The sequence below is a fragment of the Oryctolagus cuniculus genome, unplaced genomic scaffold (genome assembly GCF_964237555.1).
Source record: "Oryctolagus cuniculus unplaced genomic scaffold, mOryCun1.1 SCAFFOLD_69, whole genome shotgun sequence".
In the NCBI taxonomy this organism is placed as follows: Eukaryota; Metazoa; Chordata; class Mammalia; order Lagomorpha; family Leporidae; genus Oryctolagus; species Oryctolagus cuniculus.
In genome coordinates this window covers 413,098-441,087 of record NW_027208355.1, presented here as the reverse complement: position 1 = coordinate 441,087, position 27,990 = coordinate 413,098, and the positions used below count along the sequence as shown (strand labels likewise).

At 40.1% G+C, this 27,990-nt stretch overlaps 1 long non-coding RNA gene across 2 annotated transcripts in view; it reads right to left on the bottom strand.

The window, feature by feature from the left end:
- The window catches only part of LOC103346818 (uncharacterized), a 69,774-nt gene that overhangs the window by 26,853 nt on the left and 14,931 nt on the right, over positions 1-27,990 (bottom strand). The window contains exon 1 of one of the 2 annotated variants that reach the window (XR_011386111.1): positions 9-6,657. The exons of the other annotated variant lie outside the window; for it this stretch is intronic. This is a non-coding gene — a long non-coding RNA (uncharacterized lncRNA). Of the gene's footprint in view, positions 1-8; positions 6,658-27,990 lie in introns of those variants that run through there. 2 annotated transcript variants of the gene reach the window in all.

Sequence of the window (27,990 nt, the reverse complement as noted above, 5' to 3'; positions counted from 1 at the left end):
ATACTCACCATTTCTTGGTTTCCTCTTCACAGAGAGAGAGACACTGTGCCACCCCAGACTGCTCTGTGCAACTGAGCCTGGTTACACCTGTTACATGAAGATCCCCCATGGTTACATAATGTGCCCCCACCCCTTCACACCTGATTGGACAGTTTGAAAACCCAATGGCCATGTATGACATCACAAATGCTGTAGCCAATCAGCAACCACCCTAGCAAGGTAGTGGGGGCAGTCATTAGAAGTTATGCCAGGTTGGAGGAGTGAGCCACCAGCCCTCAGGTCTGAAGCTGGCTCAGACCTGAAGCTGATGTAGGGGACTCAACAGTTCCATGTTCTGGCATGTATCTTGTGATGTAGAGCTTGCAATGGACTTGCAATAATCCTGCTTTGGTCGAGTTACAATGTACTAGCCATGAACACTTATTATTTTTTAATTGGTGCGTATATATTGTCATTTTAGCAATTGCTTAAGCATGAAGTAGGTTGTTCAGCTTGGGCCCCCACTACGCATGTGGGACAATGGAATTCCTGGCTCCTGGCTTAAGCCTAGGCCAGACCTAACTCTTACGCCTATTTGGGGAGTAAATCAGCAGATTAACAGCAGGGCCAGTGCTATGGTGTAGCAGGTAAAGCTGCTGCCTGCAGTGCTGGCTTGCCATATGGGCACTGGTTCAAATCCCAGCTGCTCCACTTCTGATCCAGCTCTCTGCTATGACCAGGGAAAGCAGTAGAAGATGGCCCAAGTCCTTGGACCCCTGCACCGTTTGGGAGACCTGGAAGAATCTCCTGGCTCCTGGCTTCAGATCAGCACTGCTCCAGCCATTGCAGCCAATTGGGGAGTGAACCAGCAGATGCAAAACATCTTTACTCTCTGTCTCTATCTCCTCTCTCTCTGGGTAGCTCTGACTTTCAAATAAATAAATAAATCTTTAAAAAAAGAGCTCTCTCTCTCTCTCACTCATTTTCTGTCTCTTTCTCTGTCACTCTGCATTTCAAATAATAAATAAATACTTAAAATAATAAAATTAAACAAAATTAGCTATGTACCAATAAATACTAAATTTATATATTTATCTGGACCTCTTCTTTTTACTCACTTCTATTAATCTGCTGTACAATAACCCATTTAAATGTTTAATAAGAACATTCTCTAATCTGACATTCATCTCAATAGCTGAGAATTTCGATTTTCAATTGTTCAACTCTAAATAATCATAGCGATCCTCATCAACTCATCAACCACCTTTTCTCTCTCTTCCTTTCACATAAACTAATTAATACATAATGCCTCCTTGTTGCTGTATTTGAAATACTTCTCATATATGACAATTTTTGACCCTCTCCTTTCCTAACACTCTGGTCCATGTAATCACCATTTTTATTATTGGTTGTTGTCTTTACTTCAATTGCATAATTTTCTGTTTTTCAATTATCTCTATCTGATTTTATTGTCATTATAGAAAATAGAGTAATTTGCTTTCAGATGAAATTAAAACCTGTCATTCCACTTACAGAATCTTCTGATTGTCATTATCTCAGAACTAAACTTAAATCCTTTACCATGATCTAGAAGACATTCTCAAACTTACTCTCTGCTGTATTTTTATTGCTTTTGGGTTAATGATGAAATTGGTTATTTCTAATTAGTCCTCTGGACCAAGTTTAGATGATCCCAATTTTGCTGTCAACATCCAAGAATCATAATCCAGAGCTGTTTGATTAAATGCTTTCTTCTCTCCATCAGCCTGATCAGGATGTTCACCTGTCGCTCCCCCTCTTCGTGGAGGAACGACACAGGACCCTGCGCTGTTCTTTCGTCTGCTCGGCCCTCCCCGGGTTTGCTGCTGGTTCTTCCCGGGTTGGCTACTATCCCTTCCACCTCCGTGGAAGGGCAGTTCCCCCTGGCCGCATTCCCCACTTCCGCAGGGGAGCGGCACACCGCCGGCCGGCTCTCTGGGGGCTGCACGGGTTCCCTTAGATGTTCCCCATAGATGTTCCTTCAGATAGATGTTCCTGGTGCATGCCGTCTCTCTCCTCCTTTATAGTCCTCCTCCGCCAATCCCAACTCGGCTGCCCACACGCCGAGTATGCTGCTCTCCAATCAGGAGCAAGTCCTACAGTTAATTGGTTGAACTGGAGGCAGCTGTGCGGAAGCTGTTTACTTCTCTCCCAGCGCCATATTGTGGGAGAGCAGATGCATAGAATAAGTCTTAATTCCAGTAACAGTCTAGTCCGAGCTGCTCCCCACAGATCCCCCTTTCTTTTTATTTTTTTGGCGTTGATACGCGCCTGTCTTCGGTGTCCCGCAGCACACACTCTGCTCTACTTGCTAGAGTTGCCACAGGCTCTTACAAGTCCTATCCATCAGGCAAACCGAATCCGGGTCCTCTCTTCGCCATTGTGAGGAGGTTTTTAGGCGCTGATGCGTGCCTGTGTTCGGTGCCCTGCAGCGCATGCTCTGCTCTGCTAGAACTGCCTGCAGGTGTTTACAAAACCTATCAGGCAAACCGAATCCAAGCCTTCTCATTGCCGTATTGTGGGGGAGACTTATTAGTGTTGGTTTGTGCCTATCTTCGGTGACCTGCAGCTCATACTCTGGTCGAGCTGCTTGCTGGCGCTTACCGCCTTAAATCAGGCAGACCGAATCCAAGCCTCCTAATTGTTGCATTGTGGGGAAGCTTTACTGATGTTAATTCGTGCCTGTCTTCGGTGACCTGCGGCGCATAAGCTGCTAGCTGCCCGCAGGTGCTCATCGTGCTCATCGCCTCACTTAATCAGGCAGACCGAATCCAAACTTTCTCGTTGCCATGTTGAGGGGAGGCCTTATTTTTCTCTATTTCTCTATCTCCGGGCATTCCTATTTCTCCCATTTTACTTCTATCTGCCAACATTCCCATTTCTCTCACTCCACTTCCAAACTTCTGTTTCTCTTATCCCTGCGGCTTTCCGGCACCTCGCCCCTTCAGCCCGCGCGCCTCTCTCATCTGCGCAGCTTCCCGGCTTTGCGCGGCTCGGCTTCGCGCGCTCCGCGGTCTCCACGCTTAACCCTTTCGCGTCTGAACCACGGCCTACGCCAGCGTTCCCTATCTATTCACGCCCCGTGCTCTCTCTGCACGCGGCGGCTTCCGCGAGTAACACAGCGTAGCTTGCGTCTCCACCACTAGCATTCAATCCAAGTTCCCCGGGCTAGCCTGGCGAATTCAACCCAGCGTACGTCTCCGCCCCACGGTTTGGCTTCCCGTCCTTTGCTCCCCGGGCTAATCAGACGGATCCCAACCTGGCTTGCGTCTCAGCTTCTGGTTTCAACTTTTCGCCCCCTATTCCTGGGCTAACTTGAGAATCCCAAAGTGGCTTTCATATCCGCCTCGGCCTGCCCCCCGCGGCTTCAATTTCCCTAACACTTTTCTCTACCCGGTAGGTTTCCCCAAACTTTCCTCCAACGATATTCCTCCCTCATTTCTCCTGGCCTCTCCCCACAGTCCGCGTCCGAGTCTGTTTGTTCTAGCTTTCACTTTCGCTTTCGACCTTAGAGATTTCTCCCAGCTTCCCCCCGTAGTCCGTATCCGAGTCTATGCCTAGGCTTTCAATAGCTTCTTCCGGCACCCTTTTCGTCCGGCTTTTCCCTAGGCTGTTTGCTAGTCTCTCTCTCCGGTATTTTCCCAGTTCTTCCCGTTTCTTCCCTCCTAAGTTTCATATCCGTCCTAGGTTTCCTATCTGAGTCAGGTTTCCTATCCGAGTTAGGTTTCCTATCCGAGCTAGGTTTCCTATCCGAGCTAGGTTTCCTATCCGAGTCACGGCACCATTATGTCGCTCCCCGTCTTCATGGGGGAACGACACTAAACCCTGCCTAGGCTTCATATCCGAGTCACGGCACCATTATGTCGCTCCCCCTCTTCGTGGAGGAACGACACAGGACCCTGCGCTGTTCTTTCGTCTGCTCGGCCCTCCCCGGGTTTGCTGCTGGTTCTTCCCGGGTTGGCTACTATCCCTTCCACCTCCGTGGAAGGGCAGTTCCCCCTGGCCGCATTCCCCACTTCCGCAGGGGAGCGGCACACCGCCGGCCGGCTCTCTGGGGGCTGCACGGGTTCCCTTAGATGTTCCCCATAGATGTTCCTTCAGATAGATGTTCCTGGTGCATGCCGTCTCTCTCCTCCTTTATAGTCCTCCTCCGCCAATCCCAACTCGGCTGCCCACACGCCGAGTACGCTGCTCTCCAATCAGGAGCAAGTCCTACAGTTAATTGGTTGAACTGGAGGCAGCTGTGCGGAAGCTGTTTACTTCTCTCCCAGCGCCATATTGTGGGAGAGCAGATGCATAGAATAAGTCTTAATTCCAGTAACAGTCTAGTCCGAGCTGCTCCCCACATTCACCTTGGCCACATCCTAGTCAGAGTTGCTTCACAGCTTGTCTGATCTGGTGATAGCTGGCCTTGACATCTAGACAAATGCAAGTGTGTGTGGCCTTCTGTCTTCCTCATGGCAGGCTCTGTTGTCAGGGGGAATTTATGGCATGCTGATCAAACTTGTTTCTCCTGGAGGTGCACTTTCAAGGATCTTTGGGCTTCCTCTGGAGTTACACTGTTTTATTTGTTTTTCTTCATCCCTTCCTTCCTTCTTCTCTCCCTACTTTTTTTTCTTTTCCTCCTCTCCCTATTCCTCTACTTCCTCTTTGTCCTCCTCTACTTCTACTACCACCACCACCACCACTACTACTATTTCTCCTTCTCTGCTCTTTCTCCCTTCCTTCCTCTCTCTTTTTCTCTCTCCCCCCTCGCTCTTCCTTTCTCTCCCTCTCTCCTTGTCTCTCCATCATGGGTGGCTGTGGATACCTTTCAGTGTTGTTTTCTTGTTCTTCTAAACACTTGCCTTGACATCCACTTAGGGAGAGGCAGGAGCTTCTTTGTTTTGTTGCCATCAAAAGGGCCATATTTCTCACTTTGCTTAAATGTAATTTATGAGTCATTTTGTTTCAGAATTACACTGAAGGAGGAAAATCTAGTTACACTGTATTTTTTAAAGATTTTCTTATGAATTTGAAAGGCAGTTACAAAGAGAGAGGCAGAAACAGAAAAAGAGGAGAGAGAGTGAGAGATCTTCTATTTGCTGATTCACTTTGCAAATGGCAGCAGTGGCCAGGGATGGGCTGGGATGAAGCCAGGAGTTTCATCTGGATCTCCCACATTGGTGGCAGGAGTCCATACCCTTAGGCCATCTTCTACTGCTTTTCCAGGGCCACCAATAGGGAGCTGCATAGGGCGTGGAACAGGTGGGACTTGAACCGATGACCATATGGGATTCCAGTGTTGCAAGCTGTGGCTTTTCCAGTTACACTAGGATGCTGGTCCTAGTTATTATGAATTTTTAAGTAGTTAAGGATGTGAAAGTTTTAAGCAAACGTATCCCAAGGCTATTGTGATTATTAGAAAGTTTGTAGAAAAATATATATTGTAGTATTAGTATTTTTTGTTCTACTTAATACTATTGGTTGAACTCTGTAATTAACACACAACTATTCTTAGGTGTTTAAATTTAACTGAAAAGTGATCCCTGTTAAATATAAGAGGGGGAATAAGAGAGGGAGGAGATGTACAATTTGGGACATGCTCAAGCTGACTTGCTCCAAACGGTGGAGTTAGAAATGTGCCAAGGTATTCCAATACAATCCCATCAAGGTGGCATGTACCAATGCCATCTCACTAGTCCAAGTGATCAATTTCAGTTCACAATTGATCATACTGATAGGTCTAAGAGTCAAAGGGATCACATAAACAAGACTAGTGTCTGCTAATACTAATTGATAGAGAATGATCCAACATGGGAAGTGGGATACATAGCAGACTCATAGAATGGCAGATGCCCTAAACAGCACTTTGGCCTCAGAATCAGCCCTGAAGGCATTTGGATCTGGCTGAAAAGCCCATGAGAGTATTTTAGGCATGGAAAGCCAAGACACTCTGAAAAAAAAAAAGAAAAAAAAAACTAAATGAAAGATCTCTGTGAGTGAGATCCCAGTAGAAAGAATGGGCCATCAAAGAAGGAGGTACCTTTCTCTGAAGGGAGGAGAGAACTTCCACTTTGACCATGACCCTGTCGGAATAAGATCAAAGTCGGCGAACTCAAAAGGCTTTCATAGCCTTGGCAACTCATGACTAGAGCCTAGGGTGTATACTGACACCATAAACAAGAGTGTCAATTTGTTAAGTCAACAACAGGAGTCACTGTGCACTTACTCCTCATGTAGGATCTCTGTCCTTAATGTGTTGTCCAATGTGAATTAATGCTATAACTAGTACTGAAACAGTATTTTACACTTTATGTTCTGTGTGGTGCAAACTGATGAAATCTTTACTTAATATATACTAAATTGATCTTCTGTATATAAAGATAATTGAAAATGAATCTTGATGTGAATGGAATGGGAATTGAAAATGAATCTTGATGTGAATGGAATGGGAGAGGGAGTGGGAGATGGGAGGGAAGTTATTGGGGGGAAAAGCCATTGTAATCCATAAACTGTACTTTGGAAATTTGTATTTACTAAATAAATGTTAAAAAATAAAAAATAAAGATTGCTAAGTTAGAAAAGTAATGATTAGCTGAATTTCATTAAATTTGGAGTTTCTGTTAATTCAAATATACTGTTAAAAAGCAAGGAACATTTACACTATTATGCAGTAATCTCTAGTTTATATTTTTAAGTGAAAAAAAATTAAAGTGGTATTAAAATTTTTTAACTTTTATTTAATGAATATAAATTTCCAAAGTACGGCTTATGGATTACAATGGCTTCCCCCCCATAACATCCCTCCCACCCATAGCCTAATGTATTAAGTTGTCCATTAACAATCAGGGCTATGCTGATCAAGTCACCATTTCTCATAGTGTCCATTTCACTTCAGGAGGTTTCCTTTTTGGTGTTCAGTCAGTTGTCACCGATCAGGGAGAACATATGGTATTTGTCCCTTTGGAACTGGCTTATTTCACTCAGCATGATGTGTTCCAGATTCCTCCATTTTGTTGCAAATGACTGGATTTCGTTGTTTCTTACTGCGGTATAGTATTCTAAAGAATACATATCCCATAATTTCTTTATCCAGTCTACCGTTGATGGGCATTTAGGTTGGTTCCAGGTCTTGGCTATTGTGAATTGTGCTGCAATAAACATTAGGGTGCAGACCACTTTTTTGTTTGCCAATTTAAACTCCTTTGGGTAAATTCCAAGGAGTGGGATGGCTGGGTCAAACTGTAGGGTTATCTTCAGGTTTCTGAGGAATCTCCAGACTGACTTCCATAGTGGCTTGACCACTTTGCATTCCCACCAACAGTGGGTTAGTGTCCCTTTTTCCCCACATCCTTGCCAGCATCTGTTGTTGGTAGATTTCTGTATGTGAGCCATTCTAACCGGGGTGAGGTGAAACCTCATTGTGGTTTTGATTTGCATTTCCCTGATTGCTAGCGACCTTGAACATTTTTTCATGTGCCTGTTGGCCATTTGGATTTCCTCTTTTGAAAAATGTCTATTGAGATCCTTGGCCCATCTCTTAAGTGGGTTGTTGGTTTTGTTTTTGTGGAGTTTCTTGATCTCTTTGTAGATTCTGGTTATTAACCCTTTATCTGTTGCATAGTTTGCAAATATTTTTTCCCATTCTGTCAGTTGTCTCTTCACTCTCCTGACTGTTTCTTTTGCAGTACAGAAACTTCTCAATTTGATGCAATCCCAATAGTTGATTTTGGCTTTGACTGCCTGTGCCTCCTGGGTCTTTTCCAGAAATTCTTTGCCTGTGCCAATATCTTGAAGGGTTTCTCCAATGTTCTCTAATAACTTAATGGTGTCAGGACGTAGATTTAGGTCTTTAATCCACATTGAGTGGATTTTTGTGTAAGGTGTAAGGTAGGGGTCTTGCTTCATGATTCTGCACGTGGAAATCCAGTTTTCCCAGCACCATTTATTGAATAGACTGTCCTTGCTCCAGGAATTAGTTTTAGATCCTTGATCAAATATAAGTTGGCTGTAGATGTTTGGATTGATTTCTGGTGTTTCAATTCTGTTCCATTGGTCTATCCATCTGTTTCTGTACCAGTACCATGCTGTTTTGATTACAACTGCCCTGTAGTATGTCCTGAAATCTGGTATTGTGATGCCTCCGGCTTTGTTTTTGTTGTACAAGATTGCTTTAGCTATTCGAGGTCTCTTGTGCCTCCATATGAATTTCAGCATCATTTTTTCTAGATCTGAGAAGAATGTCTTTGGTATCTTGATTGGGATTGCATTGAATCTATAAATTGCTTTTGGGAGAATGGACATTTTGATGATGTTGATTCTTCCAATCCATGAGCATGGAAGATTTTTCCATTTTTTTGGTATCCTCTTCTATTTCTTTCTTTAAGATTTTGTAATTCTCATTGTAGAGATCTTTAACGTCCTTGGTTAAGTTTATTCCAAGGTATTTGATTGTTTTTGTAGCTATTGTGAATGGGATTGATCTTAGCAGTTCTTTCTCAGTCATGGCGTTGCTTGTGTATACAAAGGCTGTTGATTTTTGTGCATTGATTTTATATCCTGCCACTTTGCCAAACTCCTCTATGAGTTCCAATAGTCTCTTAGTAGAGTTCTTTGGATCCTCTAAGTACAGAATCATATCGTCTGCAAAGAGGGATAGTTTGACTTCTTCCTTCTCGATTTGTATTCCTTTGATTTCTTTTTCTTGTCTGATGGCTCTGGCTAAAACTTCCGGAACTATGTTAAATAGCAGTGGTGAGAGTGGGCATCCCTGCCTGGTGCCAGATTTCAGTGGAAATGCTTCCAACTTTTCCCCATTCAATAGGATGCTGGCTGTGGCTTTTTTTTATAAATTGCTTTGATTATATTGAGGAATGTTCCTTCTATACCCAATTTGCTTAGAGTTTTCATCATGAAAGGGTGTTGAATTTTATCAAATGCTTTCTCTGCATCAATTGAGATAATCATATGGTTTTTCTTCTGCAGTCTGTTAATGTGGTGTATCACATTGATTGATTTGCAAATGTTGAACCATCCCTGCATACCAGGGATGAATCCCACTTGGTCTGGGTGGATGATTTTCCTGATGTGTTGTTGTACTCTATTGGCCAGAATTTTATTGAGGATTTTTGCGTCTATGTTCATCAGGGATATTGGTCTGTAATTTTCTTTCAGTGCTGCATCTTTCTCTGGCTTAGGGATTAAGGTGATGCTGGCTTCATAGAAAGAATTTGGGAGGATTCCCTCTTTTTCGATTGTTCTGAATAGTTTGAGAAGAAATGGGATTAGTTCTTCTTTAAATGTCTGGTAGAATTCAGCAGTGAATCCATCTGGTCCTGGGCTTTTCTTTGTTGGGAGGGCCTTTATTACTGTTTCAATTTCTGTCTCAGTTATGGGTCTATTTAGGTTTTCTATGTCTTCATGGTTCAATTTTGGTAGATTGCATGTGTCCAGGAATCTATCCATTTCTGATAGGTTTTCCTGTTTGCTGGAATACAGGTCCTTGTAGTAATTTCTGATGATTCTTTTTATTTCTGTAGTGTCTTGTTACGTTTCCTTTTTCATCTCTGATTTTATTGATTTGGGTCTTTTCTCTTCTTTTTTTAGTTAGTTGGGCCAATGGGGTGTCAATTTTGTTTATTTTTTTCAAAAAACCAGCTCCTCGTTTGGCTGATTTTTTGTAATGTTTTTTTGGATTCAATCCTGTTAATTTCTTCTCTGGTTTTAATTATTTCTCTTCTCCTACTAGATTTGGGTTTGGTTTGCTGCAGTTTTTCTAGGTCCTTGAGATGCGCTGAAAGCTCATTTATTTGGTACCTTTCCAATTTCTTGATATAGGCCCCTATTGCTATAAATTTGCCTCTCAATACTGCTTTTGCTGTATCCCATAAGTTTTGATATGTTGTGTTGTTGTCTTCATTTACTTCCAGAAAGTTTTTGATTTCTCTTTTGATTTCTTGAATGACCCAGTGTTCATTCAGGAGCATGTTGTTCAGTCTCCATGTGTTTGCATACTTTCTGGGGTTTCCTGAGTTGCTAATTTCCAGCTTCATTCCGCTGTGGTCTGAGAAGCTGCATGGTATGATTCTAATTCTTTTAAATTTGCTGAGACTTGCTTTATGGCCTAGTATGTGGTCAATCCTAGAGAAGGTTCCATGCACTGCTGAGAAGAATGCGAAGTCTGTAGATGTAGGGTTGAAAGTTCTATAGATATCTGTTAGATCCATTTGGGCAATAGTGTCAATTAAATCTGCTGTTTCCTTGTTGATCTTCTGTCCGGATGATCTGTCTATTTCTGAGAGTGGAGTATTGAAGTCCCCCAGTACTATTGTATTGGAATCTAAATCTCCCTTTAAGTCCCTTAACATATCTTTTAAATAGACCGGTGCTCTGTAACTAGGTGCATATACATTTATAATAGTTACATCTTCCTGTTGAATTGAACCCTTAATCATTATATAGTGTCCCTCTTTGTCTCTCTTAACAGTTTTTGTATTAAAGTTTATTTTGTCTGATATTAATATGGCTACACCTGCTTTTTTTTGGTTTCTGTTGGCATGGAATATCTTTTTCCAACCTTTCACTTTCAGTCTGCATGCCTCTTTGTTAGAGAGATGTGTTTCTTTCCCTCATACTATAAAAGATTCTATTGCTTACAGATTCTTTCTAAAGTTACCTAAATACCCGAGTAGGCTTTTAAACAGGCTGATCCAAGGTGAGCACTTAATGAGAACCCTGCCATGGCTAGCTTCTTGATTGCTGCTTTGCAAATGGCCAGCTCCCTCATACCCCGATCTGCTGACACAAAGAGTTTGTGAAATAACAAATTTATAAAACATAAGCTTCTGAGTTTGTGATAATTTGTGTATTTCATAGAAAAATGAAAAAATAAGGTTGAGAGTTTTTTCATATTCCCTTTTAGCACGAGATGAATTACTAGAAAATCACATGTATCAAAACAACAATATTATTATGAAAGAAAGAGGAAATCCAGGAGTATAGTGAAAAGTCAGAACAACTGCAAAAATCTACTCAGTTAATCTATAGAAACTAGGAGAGGAAATCAGAGTATAAATTTTGATATTTGGATAGATGTGATGACAGGAATCTGAATTTTTCCTTATACATAATTTTCATTTTTTTGTGTCTCCATGAAATCTCATGTTTTCTCAAAGCATCATATAGGTGTAATGGATGTCTCATCTATTCTGTCCCCATATGTTGCACCTCCAAAACTCACATGGCCCTTTATTCTATGCCTTTTATACTTTCTATCCCAAGTCAAACAACTGCCTGGATCCTACTGCTAAACAGCATTTTAAAAAATAGTAAAAATCCTCTGAAATAGCAGACGTGATAGATAAAAATATGCAACTTCATCAAGTAGACCAGCATAGGACAGGAAAAGGAGTCTAGGACTTTTCAGGTATGATGAGATGCTATTGAAGAGTTTTGAATATCTTTTTTTGAATATCAAGATATATTTATATTAAATCATATCAGGCTGCTTGCTATTATTGAACAGGATAGATGTGTTGAACAACAATTCTACTGTTTATGGTCTTTATGGTCTCTGTATTTGCTTGGAATAACAGAGAAATTATGCACCTATAATGTAGAAAAGAGTAGACGGTATCCAAAAATAAAGGAACGTGGGAGAATGGAGTGTGTTGAGGACAAATAGACAAAAACCTGAAACTTTGAGGCAAGACAAATAATAAAGAAATCTGGGTTTGCATTTGACTTTATTTATTTTGATTTTGAAGAAGGAAAAGGAGGAGAAAGTTATGAAAACTTCTGATAAAGCAATAAAGAATATATTAAGTATGAGTGGTTGTAACTGATCATAATATAATGAAGAAAAATTAATGAAATACCTGCATATTCTAAAGTATAAAATATATAGAATAAAGAACAGCATTGACAAGAACAGATAGAACTGGTATCAAGATGGCATGTATTGGCTGTTTTTTATTATATTCTGTAAGACTAAAAGGTGACATTATTGCTGCACATTTCATGACTTTTAAAGGCATCAATTACTGTGCTGGCTAGTTTTTCATAAGGAGATGCACTTTACTAATTAATGTTTTTAAGCAAATATAGTATCTAAATTTAAGCTTTTTTAAATGTGACAACATTGAAAAGAAGATAGAATCCTTGTTTTGGCTATGACATGTATGAGCTTAAAAATTGACATTCCATGGGTCTGGCGCTGTGGCGCAGAGGGTTAATTCCCTGGCCTGAAGCACCAGCACCCCATATGGGTGCAGGTTCTAGTCCTGGTTGCTCCTCTTCCAATCCAGCTCTCTGCTTTGGCCTGGGAAAGCAGTAGAAGATGGCCCAGGTCCTTGGGCCCCTGCACCCATGTGGGAGACCTGGAGGAAGCTCCTGGCTCCTGGCTCTTGGCTTCGGATTGGCACAGCTCCAGCCATTGCAGCCAATTGGGGTGTGAACCAGTGGATGAAAGACCTCTCTCTCTCTCTCTCTCTCTCTCTCTCTCTGTCTTTCTCTCTGCCTCTCCTCACTCTGTAGCTCCTTCAAATAAATAAATTATCTTTTTCAAAAATTGACATTTTTGATTTTCTGAGAAGAGAGATTTGGAATAAATTGAAAACCAACAACTTTTCTCATAACCATCAGAGAACAGAGATCACAGGACAAACGTGCTGCTTGAAATCTAAAGAGACAGAGCATACTGAAAACAACCACTGAGATCAGTTTATCTGAGGAGGAAGATACTGGAGGTTTACACTGATAAGGACACTTTATGACAATTTTGGTGAATTGATGGAAGCTAATTGTAGATTGGCTTGAGACTGAAAACTCCTTTGAGCCACAGTCTTGGGGTACTCCACATTTTTGTGAATTTCAGTTCCAGGAACCACATCAATTTCTCACAGTAAAAAGATGAGAAAGGTCTTTATTCAAGCAGCAGGAAGGGGGAAACAACCATTTTGAAATATGCTCCAAAGTTTCTTCATGACAAGCTCCTCCTTCCCAAGAGAAAATAAGTTTGTCAGGACCCCATGAACCTGGAGAATGGCAATGAACCAATTCCAAATCACCTTAGTCTTATTGTGTCACCCATAAAGGTAAACAAAAAAATCCAACAATTGCAAAGATCAAATCTCCAGAATTCAATAACATCATGGAAAACTTTGCGGCCGGCGCCGTGGCTCACTAGGCTAATCCTCCGCCTTGCGGCCCCAGCACACCGGGTTCTAGTCCCCGTCGGGGTGCCAGATTCTGTCCCGGTTGCCCCTCTTCCAGGCCAGCTCTCTGCTGTGGCCAGGGAATGCAGTGGAGGATGGCCCAAGTGCTTGGGCCCTGCACCCCATGGGAGACCAGGAGAAGCACCTGGCTCCTGCCATCGGATCAGCGTGGTGCGCCAGCCGCAGTGCACTGGACATGGTGGCCATTGGAGGGTGAACCAATGGCAAAGGAAGACCTTTCTCTCTGTCTCTCTCACTGTCCACTCTGCCTGTCAAAAAATAAAAAGAAAACTTTGCTCAGCCATATTTTATGTCACATCAACAGGACTCTTCTGGTAGAGCAATAATGAGTAAAAATGAAAAGAGTTATGAATAGATACAGTATTTAAGAAAAAATTCTTGGGATGAAAAAAAGGATTAATCAGGAAAAAAGGCTAATGAAACCAATGAATAATATAAAGTAGAAGAAACAAATTTACATGTTAGTTCCACATATTAAAAAAAAATTATAACTCATATTAAAAGCCAAGAGTAATCTCAGTTTGAAAAGATAAAGTAAGAAATAGGACCAGATCTTGTTTTTGGAAATTATTAGATAAGAAATATGTAATAAATACAACTACATGTTAAGGACTGAAATGAAAACATGTTTACAAATGCAAAGACAGTGGGTAATGTAAGCAGAGGCATGATAATGTTAACAAAGAATCAGCAGAAAATACTGAACATCTAAATCACTGTACACAAATTTTAAAAAAAATGCCTTGTTTTAGGTTTATAAGTAGACTGCACTCAGTCAAGTGGTGAAAAATATCAGTGAGTTTGAGACATGCCAACAGAAATATCCAAAAGACTGAAAATGGGTGAAGTTTTCCCAAATTAAAGACAGATTCTGAACTATGGATCCAGGAAGCTTACAGAACACCAATCAGGATAAAAGGTCTGCAAATTAACACAAGGTCAAGTCATATTAAACTGTAGAAAACCCTAAATAAAGTGAAAATCTTTAAATAAATTGGAAGAAATGATTACATTAACCTTAAAGGAGGCAGGGGGATGGAATGTATTGGATTTCTCTTCAGAAGCCATGTAAGCAAGGAGTGAAATATTTAAACCATTGAAAGAAAAAGACTTAGAAATTTATGGATAATGAAATTACTCTTCAGAAAGTATAAAAAGACATTATATGGCAAGAAAGTAGGGGAGGTTTATCATAAAATAAGTTATCCAGAGAAAAGAAAATTAGTACAGGTCATAAAACAAAGATTTACATAAATGAACAGTGTCAAGGAGGAAATAAATGAAAGTAAAAATAAATTTTTATTTCTTCTATCCTTAATTGACCTAAATGATAACACTTCAAATTATAACAGAAGAAACAGGTGATTTTAGTATATACATAAATGAAATGAATGACATTAATATTATCAGAGATATGAGAGAGGATAATGTTGATAATCTCCTGATATGTGGCATTTAGACTATCCAGGATATAGCATAGTGTTATTTAAAAGTGCACTTAGACTAGGCATTTTTGCATATCAAAAATTCTAGGGCAATCCCTAAACATAATTTTTAAAGAAGTGTATTTGTTAAAGTAGAAGAAAGAAAATATACTTACAAAATAAACAAAACCTGAGAAAGCAGAAATGAGATAAAGACAGAAAAGGGAAACAAAGAACATTAATAATGAATAGAAAAGAATCACAAACAGACAGGAATTAAACAATGCCGATAATCACTATAAATGTGACTATTCTATCAGCTTAAAGACATGGACAACCACAGGATAAGGAGACAGAAAAACAAGATCCTCCTACATGTTGTCTCTAACAAAAGCCCTTTAAATATAAGGACACAGATGAAAAGAGAAAGAGCACAATAACACTAACCTAAAAAGCACAACACTGGAATATCTATGCTAATTTCAAACAAAGGATATTTCAAGGCCAGGTAAATTATCAGACATATTAAATAATGATAAAGGGGTTATGTCCTATAAGACAAAAGTCTCTTTAGTATGTTGGTAGCTTATATCAGAGCATCAAAATACATGAGGCCAAAACTGAGAGAACTACAAGGAAGAATAGACATCATATTATATTTGGAGACTTCCAAACATGTATTTTAGTAATTTATAGATCCCGCAGGTTCAAACTCAGAAAGTATATTTGAAATGAACAGGATAATTAATCAAAAAGATTGAATTAACATTCATGTAATATTTCATCCACCAACAGCAGAACATTCATTCTTCTCAACTTCACATGGATAATGGAAAAAGATAAACCAAATTTTGGTGAATAAAACATACCTTAATAAATTAATGAAATAGAAACTATTCAGTTTATCAGTTGATGATGATTTAAACTTGAAATTAGTATTTGAAATACAGTCAGAAAAATCTCAGTATATGTGGAGATTAACAACACATTTCTAAATAATACTTCTAAATGGCTTAAAAAGTATTAAGGACAGGCCAGCACTGTGGTATAATGGGTAAAAGCCACCAACTGCAACACTGGCATCCCATCTATGTGCCAGTTGAACTCCCGGCTGCTTCACTTCGATCCAGATTCCTGCTAATGTGCCTCGGAAAAGAGCAAAAAATAGCCCAGTCCTTGGGCCCCTGCACACACATGGGAGTCCGAAATGAAGCCCCCACCTCCTGGCCCAGTTCTGGCCATTGCAGCCATTAGGGGATTGAACCAGAGGATGGATGGTCTCTCTCTCTTTCTCTCTCTGTCTCCCTCTCTCTCTGCCTCTCCCTCTCTATAACTCTTTCAAATAAAAAATTAAAAAAAAAAGAATTAAGGAAAGAAAAAAGCAAACAGTCACAATAGCAACAAATATAATAAAATACTCCATAATATTATTAACCAAAGAGATGAAACATTTCTATACTGACAATTTCAAAATATCAATGATTTGGAAGAATTATTTTCATTAAAAGCAAAATGACATATAAACTGATCTATGCAATACCTACAAGAAGATTGATATCATTTATATAAATACAGGAAACAATTCTAAAGTTCATATGGAACCAAAATATAATATAATGAGCACACAAACTTGAGTAAACACTGGAGGAAGATATAATTCTTCTTGATTTAAAAATGAACTAAAAGGGTGGGCACTGTGACATAGTGGGGTAAGCCTTTGCCTGTGGTGCCAACATTTGATCTCCTCCCTGCTGATCCTCTTCAAATCCAGCTCTGTGCCATTGCCTCAGAAAGCAGTGGAAGATGGCCCAAGTGCTTGGGCCCCTGCACCCACATGGGAGACCCAAAAAAAGGTAATGTCTCCTGGCTGTGGATCAACACAATTATGGCCATTATGGCCATTTGGGGAGTGAACCAAAGGATAGAAGACTTTTCTCTCTGTCTCTCCTCTTTGTCTGTAACTCTAACTCTCAAATAAAGAAATAAAAAAATTTAAAAATGATTACAGGCTGGTGCCATGGCTCAATAGGCTAATCCTCCACCTGCGGCGCTGGCACACCAGGTTCTAGTCCTGGTCAGGGCACTGGATTCTGTCCCAGTTGCCCCTTTTCCAGTCCAGCTCTCTGCTGTGGCCCTGGAGTGCAGTGGAGGATGGCCCAAGTGCTTGGGCCCTGCACCTGCATGGGAGACCAAGAGAAGCACCTGGCTCCTGCCTTCAGATCAGCGCAGTGTGCCGGCCGTAGTGGCCATTGGGGGGTGAATCAATGGTAAAGGAAGACCTTTCTCTCTGTCTCTCTCTCTCTCTCTCACTGTCTACTCTGCCTATCCAAAAAATTGATTACAATGCTACAGTAATTAAAACAATATACTATTGGCCTAAACAGACTACAGAACAGAATAGAGATCCCCAAAATAAGTCCATGCACATACAGTGAATTGGTCTTCAAAAAGAAGCTACTGCCATCCACATGACAGATTGGATGAAGTCCCTGACTCCTGGCTCTTGCACTCTCTCCTTCCTTCCCTCTCTCCCCTTGTCTCTGTCATTCTGCCTTTCCAGCAAATAAAACAAATCTTAAGAAAATGATTCTAGAAGGTATGCATGGAGAAAACTTAACATTAATCATGGCAAATATTTTTGGATATGACTGCAAAAGCATTGGACTAAAAGCAAGTATAGACAAGTGGGATTACATCAAACTAAAAAGCTTCTTCACAAAATAGGCAGTGATCATAGATTTAAAAGGCACTCTGCAGACTGGGCAAACATATTTCCAAATGCTACATATAATAAAATGTTAAAATCCAAAACATATGAGATATTAAAGTTTAAAACTTAAGCAACCTAATGGCAAATGGATAAATACCCAATTAAAAATGGCTTCACAGGGAGACAGAAATCCTCTGAAAAGTCCTGTAAAACTAGAGAAATTGAAGTAATAGTTGTTAATAGCATCCCAAAGCATAAAGTAACAGATCCAAATGGTTTTACTAGTGAATTATATCAAATGCTAAAATGAAGAAATATACTATTTCTCTGCAATCTCTTCCAAAACAAAGAAGCAGAGGGGACACCTCCTAATTCATTTTATGCAGTCAGTGTCACTAAAACCAAACCACAAAAAATCATAACATGAAAGAAAACTCAGCCTAAACTCTTATGAATATAGGTCTAAAATCCCCAACCAACTATTAGCAAATTAAATAAAATAATAAACACAACATGCTCTGGAGAAATGTTATCAAATTGAGCTATATGAGGCCAATTCAAGATTCAAAAGTCAAAAATTGTAACCAAACTATGAACCAATTAAAGAAGAAAAGCTATACATTATAAATTGTTGAAACATTCAACACAATGTAAAACATATTTATGTAATAACTCTCAGTAAATTAGGAAAAAGGAGCATTTCTACAACTTTATAAATAGCATCTACAAAACAACCCTATAGTTGACATCATACATAAGGTAAGAAACTAGCTTTCTCCACCATTAAGAACAAAGCATGAATACTACTTCAGAACTTTTCTATTCAACATATATTGTTAAACCTAGCTAGTGTGGTAAGAACTAAAAAGGATACCAAAGAGATAGAGTTGTAGGGAAGCAACTAAGTGGTTTCACAGATTATAGTACAATCTATCTCCAAAATTCCTAGGTATTGAGAAAAAAAATTCTGAACTAACACACTTAAAGCCAAATTTCAGGCTAAAACATTAACATACAAACATCAATTGTTTTTATTTATACTTAGAATATATGATTGATGATACAATATCATTTAATTAGTATAAAATTAAATATTTGGATACAAAATACATAGAAGATGTTCAAGTGCAATATCAGAAAACTCTCAAACATAATAAGCTATGTAAATAAACTCTGGGGCCAGCACTGTGGCACAGCAGGTGAAGCCACCACCTGCAGTGCCAGCATCCCATATGGGCACTAGTTCCTGTCCCAGTGGCTCCACTTCTGATCCAGCTCTCTGTTGTGGTCTGGGAAAGCAGTAGAAGATGGCCCAAGTCCCTGGGCCCATGTACCCACATAGGGCACCCAGAAGATGCTTATGGCTCCTGGCTCAGGATTGGCCCAGCTTCAGGCCATTGGAGCCATCTGGGGAGTGAATCAGTGGATGGAAGACTCTCTCTCTCTCTCTGCCTCTCTGTAACTTTGCCTTTCAAATAAATAAATCTTGAAAAATATAAATTCAGAGATATTTCTAGCTGAAGTCTGGGAACATTCATTAATTCTTCCCAATCTGATCTCGAAAGTCAACAAAATCTGTATTATTCCAAGCAAACTATTTTTTAAATATCAACAAAATGATTCTAGAAATTATTTGGAAATAAAGGCAGAATAGTCAGCAAAATACATAAAATGAAGAAGAAATTTGGAAGACTAATGATACAGGAATTCAAGATTACTGTAAAGTTAGTGCCATAAAGACAGCATGGTATTAGAGAAAAAAATAGCCATAGAGGTCAATAAGTTGGAAAAATATTGCAGAATTAGAACTTCATAAATATAATCAACATAATTTTTACAAAGGAACAAAGGCAATCCAATAGAGAAAGAATAGATTTTTCACCAAAGAGGTTCTAGCAAAAGTAGATGAACCTATTTAAAAAAATTATTCTAGGGGCCGGCGCCATGGCTCACTTGGTTAATCCACATGCGGTGCTGGCCTCATATATGGGCACCAGCTTCTAGTCCTGGTTGCTCCTCTCCCAGTCCAGCTCTCTGCTGTGGCCCGGGAAGGCAGTGGAGGATGGCCCAAGTGCTTGGGCTCTTGCACCTGCATCGGAGGCCAGGAAGAAGTACCTGGCTCCTGGCTTTGGATCAGTGTAGCTCTGGTCATGGCGGCCATTTGGGGGGTGAACCAACAGAAGGAAGAACTTTCTCTTTGTCTCTCTCTCTGTCTCTCACTGTCTAACTCTATCTGTCAAATAAAATTTAAAAAAATTATTCTAGATGTTGACCTCACACCTTTCAAAAGAATTAACTCAAAATGGATGGCACACTTAAGTGTGAGGAAAGTATAAAATTCCTAGATGACAACATTTGGAGAAAACCTAACAAATGGTGGTTTTAGTGGCAAATTTTTATTCAGTTGCTTATCATTTTATTTATTTATTTGAGAGAGACACAGAAAAATGTAAAAAGACAAATAGACAAATAGCTCGTATCTACTGGTTCATGTCTTGGATGCCTACAACAGCCAGTCAGAATTCAACTTGGAGTTCCAATGTGTGGCAGGAACCCAACTGGTTGAGTTATCACTATTGCCTGCAGCTGTCTGTATTGGCAGTAAGCTGGAATCAGAAGGAATTAGGTTGCAAACTCAGACACACCAGTCCAAGGCATAGACATCTTAACTGCTAGGCCAAAACCCCTATCATTGGTAAAAGTTTTTGGATACAACAAAAGCATAATCTATCAAAATGCTATAATTTAATAAATAAAATGCTTGTAGTTTGCAAAAGATCTGATAAGCAAAATGAAGAATACAGCCACCAATTGGAGATTCATTTGCAAAATAGACTATCAGATTTAAAAATGTATATCAAAAACCTCTTAAAACTTGGCAATAAGACAAAAGCTCCGCTAAAATGACCAAAGAATCTGGATAAACACTTTAACAAGGGAGAAGTGCAAATTATATTCTATGACCACAAGCCAAATACAAAAGAACTATCACACCGAAGTATCAGGAAAACACTGAAGTTCGTAGCAACTCAGTAGGACACATTTCTGTAAAACTGAGTCCAAGACTTTGAATAAAGACATTAGAAGTTATAAATGCTGAATGAAAATACAACATAAGAGAATCTATGTAATGTATCTTTAGACACTAAAGAAAAAAATAGCAGTAAATGTCTGTAAGGGATTTTCTTTCTTTCTTTTTTTTTTTTGACAGGCAGAGTGGACAGTGAGAGAGAGAGAGAGAGAAAGGTCTTCCTTTGCTGTTGGTTCACCCTCCAATGGCCGCCACGGCCGGTGCACTGCAGCTGGTGCACCGCGCTGATCTGATGGCAGGAGCCAGGTGCTTCTCCTGGTCTCCCATGGGGTGCAGGGCCCAAGGACTTGGGCCATCCTCCACTGCACTCCCTGGCCACAGCAGAGAGCTGGCCTGGAAGAGGGGCAACCGGGACAGAATCCGACACCCCAACCGGGACTAGAACCCGGTGTGCCTGTGCCGCAAGGCGGAAGATTAGCCTAGTGAGCCACGGCACCGGCCTGTAAGGGATTTTCACAAGTTCTTTATACAAACACACCTTGGGGACAGAGCTATGGCATAGCAGGTAAAGCTGCAGCCTGCAGTGCCAGCTCCCCATATGGGTGTCAGTTTGAGTCCCGCTGCTCCACTTCCCATCCAGCCCAGGTGCTTGGGCCCCTGCACCCATGTCAGAGACTCCAAAGAAGCTCCTGGCTTCTCAATTCTGATCCACACAGCTCCGGCTGTTGCAGCCAGTTGGGAGTGAATCAGCAGATAGAAGACCTCTCTCTCTCTGCCTCTCCTTCTCTCTTCCTGTAATTCTTTTACATAAGTAAATAAATCTTTTAAAAACCACATTAAAAAGAGAATTGAATTTTCTCTGAAATTTTTGAAGCCCCCTCACATAAGAATTGTCTCAAATCAATCACCTTGATTTCCACCTAAGGAAACTAGAAAAAGAGCAAATTAAACCCCAAACAACAGGTAGAACACGAAGATAAATGTCTGCTGTGGTCTGATCAGAGCACTAAACGCTGACAGGTGATCAAGCGGGAATGGGGTTATCACCAGGTGAGGCTGTGAGGTGACCAGGTGCGTTCAGCAACCTCACAAAACAGATCCAGTGTGCGTCTTTTCCATTTATCCCCTTGAAAATTCTGGGATTCTCCATCCAGACACCAGACACCAGACCCTGATGCACCCCAAATTGCCAGACCCATCATCTGAGACCCCCACTTCTGCATCCACTGTGAGCCCATTTCTGTGGTTCATAAACTACTAGGGCTATGATAGCTTCCCAGAGCAGTCCAAGTAAACTGCAGCATCAATGATAAATTTAAGGATGTGGTCCCAGAAGTGGTGCCCCCAGCATGGAGAACAAGGTCAGCCCCATGGGGACTGCAGCCTGGCCCTGGGTGGCTCCGGCGCCTGTGGAGAGGAGGCCCCCTAGTGGTTATGTCTTATGGGGCTTGTGTACTGCAGAGTATAAAACAAAGACAGGAAGTTGGGGTGCCCTTCAGCCTCTGCGTCACTTGTCCTATGGCGGGAGAATGAACCACTTGTGATGCCCACACAGAGACTCGTTACGACTGTGCAATGCTGGCTTTGAGGCCTCTGCCCTACATATTTCTTGGGTCATCCCCTGGCTGCTGAGAATTCACCACAGACACACCTAAGGACACCCCAGCACTGCACACTGCAGCACACAGTCTGTCAGCGAGTAGTGCATCCCCATGAAGAATCTGCACCAGTGCCACTCAGCCACGCAACCCACGCAAATGTGCCTGTCTGTCCCCCACATATGCACATAACCCAGTGTGTAGCCACTCTTATTGGGAAATGAGAAAAAAGTCAATAAAACTTGAAAAAATAGGAAAAAAAACAATGTAACAAAACTCTGTGTGGCAATTAATAAAGATAATTAACATCTATCCTGGCCAGTTAGGTTGATCAGAATAAAACAAAAAGACATAGTATTAACAGAGAAAATTACCAATAAATAAATAACTCTTCTTAAAAAAGAAAATGGATTAGAGAGGATACAAATGTACATAGAGAAGATAATTCATCAACAGTGCCAACACAGAAGCAAGCTGAAGCAATGGAACAGAACACATGCTGAAAATCTAGAGTTAAAACACTTTAAGTGCAAAATATACTTGAACATATATATTTATGCAGTGCAAAATGTATTTAAGAAAATCACCCATAACATTCTAAACTTAGACATGTTCTTATGAAATTACTGAACATATAAAGCAAAGGAAAATACTATGGTTATCTAGAAAGCTAGGGATGAGGAAAATGAATGGTAATGAGGGGTTTCAAGTGATCTGAAACTACAGAAAGAAAAATGTTTGAAACCATAAAACTCCTCTTACACAGATGTGCCTAATGAGAATCTTCTTAAAACTTCCACTTGACAAAGGCATTTATAAATTTTGTTAAATTTTTCTGTAAGATAAAAGCCATGTCTTTAACATGGTATCAAGGACACCAAGTTCTTAAGGATTAGGATTAATTTGATTTTTTATTTATTGAAAAAGTGAGAGAGAGAAAAGATAGAAAAGGAAACAGAGACAGAGACCCAAATGGCCACAATGGCCAGCACTGTCCCAGGTCAAAACCAGGAATGTGGAACTCCACCCAGGATTCCCACATGGCTGGCAGAAACCCAACCACATGGACCATCTGCTACCATCCCAGACAAATTGCTAGGGAGTTTTATTGGAAGCAGAGAATCTAGGATTCAAACAGGCACTTAGATATGCAATGCCTGCATTGCTGCAGTGGCTTAAGCCAGTAGAACAAAACACCAGCCCCAGATTATTTTAATTTTACATCTGGATCATTCAATGATTTTCTATGAAATTCTACAATAGAAAAGTATTTATCTTTCAGATTATCCAGATCCAAACACCCATAGCATATTATTAGAGAAATGGGTGTCATATTTCTTAAAATGTCAGTGCCCTGAAAGCCGCCCTAGAAATAATGGTATTTAGGTACAAGGCCACATTCTGGTAATTTAGGTGTAATTTTTACTAAACTCCTTTCAATTGAAAAGATCCTTATTGATAAAGCAAGAATCTAGGCTAAATGATTTTAATTCTTCTGGAAAAATCTGTGTTTTTTTCTTTATTTTTCTTCATTTATTTGACAGAGTTAGACAGTGAGGGAGAGAGACAAAGAGAAAAGGTCTTCCTTCCATTGGTTCACCCCCAAATGGCCACTATGGCCAGAGCTACACCAATCTGAAGCCCAGAGCCAAGTGTTTCCTTCTGGTCTCCCATGCATGGACCCAAGCATTTGGGCCATCCTCCACTGCCCTCCAGGACCACAGCTGAGAGCTGGACTGGAAGAGGAAAAACCGGAACTAAAACCCAATGCCTAATGGGATGCCAGCACCACAGGCAGAGGATTAGCCAAGTGAGCCATGGGGCCAGACCCAAAATCTGTTTTTTTTTTTAATTATATTTAAGGTATGCAAGCTTCATGTATTTCATATATACAGATTTTGGAACATATTTTAAGTCAATTGATACAGTAAGGCTGTTAGTTATTCATGAGGCCATTTCCATGGCTTAAATCCCCACACACAAGCCAACTCTCTCCCATTCACATCCTTTTCAGTAACTGTTCTCCATAGTTTTCATTTTAAAATAAATGGCAAAAACAGTAGGATGCATGAATTCTCCTTAATAATATAAACAATCAATTAGGAAAAGTGGCTTATAAGGCAAAAGCTCTAAACATGATAGGATAATGAATTTGTATTCTGTGAAAACTGTCAATCACAGGATACCAGGAAGTTTTATTAACAGGATGCTTCAAATGTAAATAGCCGCAAAATATTGTTTGCAAAGGTTAGATTTGTCTCTGAAGTTTGTTTTAAGAATTATAATGATGATTACAATGTAAAATATAAAAACTGGTTTTTAAGACTTTAAAATAATAATTTCTGAATTAATACAATATATTTTTCTATTAAATAAAACAGAAACATAGAAAAATTATGGAGGCCCATACAGAAAATGATACAAAGTGATTCCAGTTAAGAATACGCAACATCAAGCACCTGCATTGTAGCACTGTTGGTTAAGCTACCACCTGTGATGCTGGCATCCTCTGTTGGAGCTGGTTTGGGTGTCTAGTGACTCACTTGTAATCCAGCTCCCTGCTAATGTTAATTCTAATTCATCCAGCAGCAGAGATTGGCCCAAGTATGTGGGCCCCTGTCACCCCAATGGGAGACTCAGATCAGGTTCCAGGCTCCTGGCTACAGCCTGGACCAACCAAAACAATTGTGGTAATTTGGGGCAATACATCAGAAGTTGGAAGATCTCTCTCTCTCTCTCTCTTTCTCTCTCTCTCTCTGCTTTTCAAATAAAATATATTGGTAACAAACAAAGGAAAAGCAACCTCAAAAACTGTGAAAATCATTTGTGACCTTTCAAAAATATTTATTTGTAAGTCAGAGTTAGAGCGACAAAGAGAGAGAGAGAGAGATCTTCTATGCACTGGTTTACTCCCCAAATGGCTGCAACAGCTGAGTCTGGGCCAGGCCGAAGCCAGGAGCCAGGAATTTCTCTCAGGTCTCCCATATGGAGGTAGGGGCCCAAGGACCCAGACCATTCTCCTCTACTTTCCCCAGGTATATCACCAGGGAGCTGGATGGGACTTAAACTGGCACTCATGTGGGATGCGGGCACTGAAGATGGTGGCATAATCTGCTGCATCAAGCACTTCCCCCTATTTATTTTTGAGGCAGAGCTGCAGAGAGAGAGAGAGGGAGAGAGAGAGAGAGAGAGAGAGATCTTACATTCTCTGGTTCACCCCCAATTGGCTGCAGTATCTGGAATGGGACTGGGTCAGCCTTAAGCCAGGAGCTAAGCATTTCATCTTGGTCTCCCATATAGGTGTAGGGTCTCAAGCACTTGTGTCATCCTCTGATGCTTTCCTGGGTGCATTAGCATCAGCTGGATTGGATTTGGGGAATGAACCAGTGGATGGAATACTGTCCCTGTATCTCCCTCTCTCTGTAAATTGGCTTCTCATATAAATAAATAAACTAATTCCAATTCATATTAACTATTTAAACCAACTGAAAAAACTGGATTCCTCCCAAACTCCTGTTAAGCAGTTAGCATGATCTTAATTATAAAATCAGAAAAAGATACAAAGAAAATGAACTGTAGACCAATATCTCTGATGAGTGTTCATGCATACATCCTCAACAAATTACTATCCAATAGAATCCATCACCACATCAGAAAGATCAGTCACCCAGACCAAGTGTGATTTATCCATCATATGCAGGGATTGTTTAATATGCACAAATCAATAAATGTGATACATCATATTAGCGAATTGAAGAATGAAGACCATATGTATGATTATCTCAATAGCTGCAGAGAAAGCATTTGATGAAACACAAAATCCATTCATGATAACATTTTAAGAAAACTGTGTATAGAGGGAGCATTTCTCAACACAATCAAGATAATACATGACAAATAAACAGTCACCATGATACTTTTGGGTAAAAAGTTGGAAGCATTTTCATTGAGATCCAGAACCAGACAAGGATGTCCACTTTCACCACTACTATTCAATACAATTCTGGAAGTTTTAGCCAGAGCCATTAGACAAAAAGAAAGAAAAGGTGTAAAATTGGGAAAGGAAGACATCAGATTATCCTTGTTTGTGGATTATATGATCTGATACATAGGAAAACCAAAAGAATCCACTAAAGGTTATTGGAATTCATAAGAGAAATTTGCAAAGTTACAGAATATAAAATCTACACATAAATATCAAAAGCTTTTATATACATAAACAATGTAATAGCTGAAATAGAACTTATAGCCGGCGCCGTGGCTCAATAGGCTAATCCTCCACCTTGCGGCGCCGGCACACCGAGTTCTAAAACCGGTTGGGGCGCCGGATTCTGTCCCGGTTGCCCCTCTTCCAGGCCAGCTCTCTGCTATGGCCAGGGAGTGCAGTGGAGGATGGCCCAGGTGCTTGGGCCCTGCACCCCATGGGAGACCAGGAAAAAGCACCTGGATCCTGGCTCCTGCCATCGGATCAGCGCGGTGCGCCGGCTGCAGCGGCGGCCATTGGAGGGTGAACCAACGGCAAAGGAAGACCTTTCTCTCTCTGTCTCTCTCTCTCACTGTCCACTCTGCCTGTCAAAAAAAAAAAAAAAGAAATAGAACTTATAACATCAGTCTTATTCACAATAACTACAAAGAATTAAATCTGTTGAAGCAAGAATACAAAGATTTCTCCAATGAAAGTTACATGAGGAAATAAATAGAAAAGAATCAAAATTGGAAAAATCTTCCATGTCCATGCAGTGGAAGAAATAATTTATCAAAATCTTCATACTGCCAAAACAATTTACAGATTCAATGCAATCCCAATCAAAATGCTGAAACATTTTTCTCAGATGTGCATAAAATCAACCTAAAAGTCTTACAAAATCATGAGACCAAAAGTAACCAAAGCAATCATAAACATTAAAAGTAAAGCTGGAGGCATCACAAGAACAGATTTCAAGAAATATTACAGGGCAATTATAATCAAATCAGTTTGGTATTGACACAAAATTAGACAGGTCACCCAATGGAACAGACTAGAGACTCCAGAAATTAACTAATGCATCTACAACCAAGAAATCTTTGACAATTGACCTAAAATCACTTGCTGCAGAAAGGGCATTCTTTTCAACAAATGATGTTGGAAAAATTGGATCTCTGTATACATGAGTATGAAACAAGAACACCTATCTTATTCCCTACATAAAATCATACCTAGTGAATCAAGGACTTAAATATGAGACCTGAAACCGCCAAATTATTCAAGGAAAACTAAGACAAAACACTACAAGACATTGGCTCATGCAAAAGCTTCTTCTTGGAAAACACTTCAGAAACACAGACAAAAAAGGCACTCATAGACAAATGAGATTACATGAAGCTAGGAAGCTTCTACACTGGAAAGGATATGCTCAACAAATTAAAGAGGAAATCAACAGAAAGGGATAAAATATTTGCAAACTATAAATTCCATAGAGGAATAATACCAGGATATATAAAGAGCTCAAGAAACTCAACAACAACGAAAAACAAGCAATCCAGTTAAGAAATGGGCTAAAGATATAAACGGATTTTTCAAAGGATGGAATACAAATGGCCAACAGACACATGGAAAGATGCTCAGGGTCACTTCCCATCAGGAAAATGCATATAAAATCCATAATGAGGTTTTACTTCACAACAATTAGAATGAGTATCATACAAAAATCAAACAACAACAAATTGTGGTGAGAATGTGATGAAAAAGGAACTTTAATCCACTGTTGATGGGAATGCAAATTAGTGCAGCCAACATTTGAAGACAGTATTGAGATTCCTCAGAAATCTGTAAATAGATCTCCCATATGAACTAGCAATCCCAGTCCTGGTTATTTGCCCGAAGAGAATGAAATCAGCTTATGTAAAATTATCTGTACCCTCTGTTTATTGCATCTCAATGCACAATACCTAAGATATGGAATTAACACAGATGTCCATCAACTGATAACTATGAAATTGTGAGATGCACACA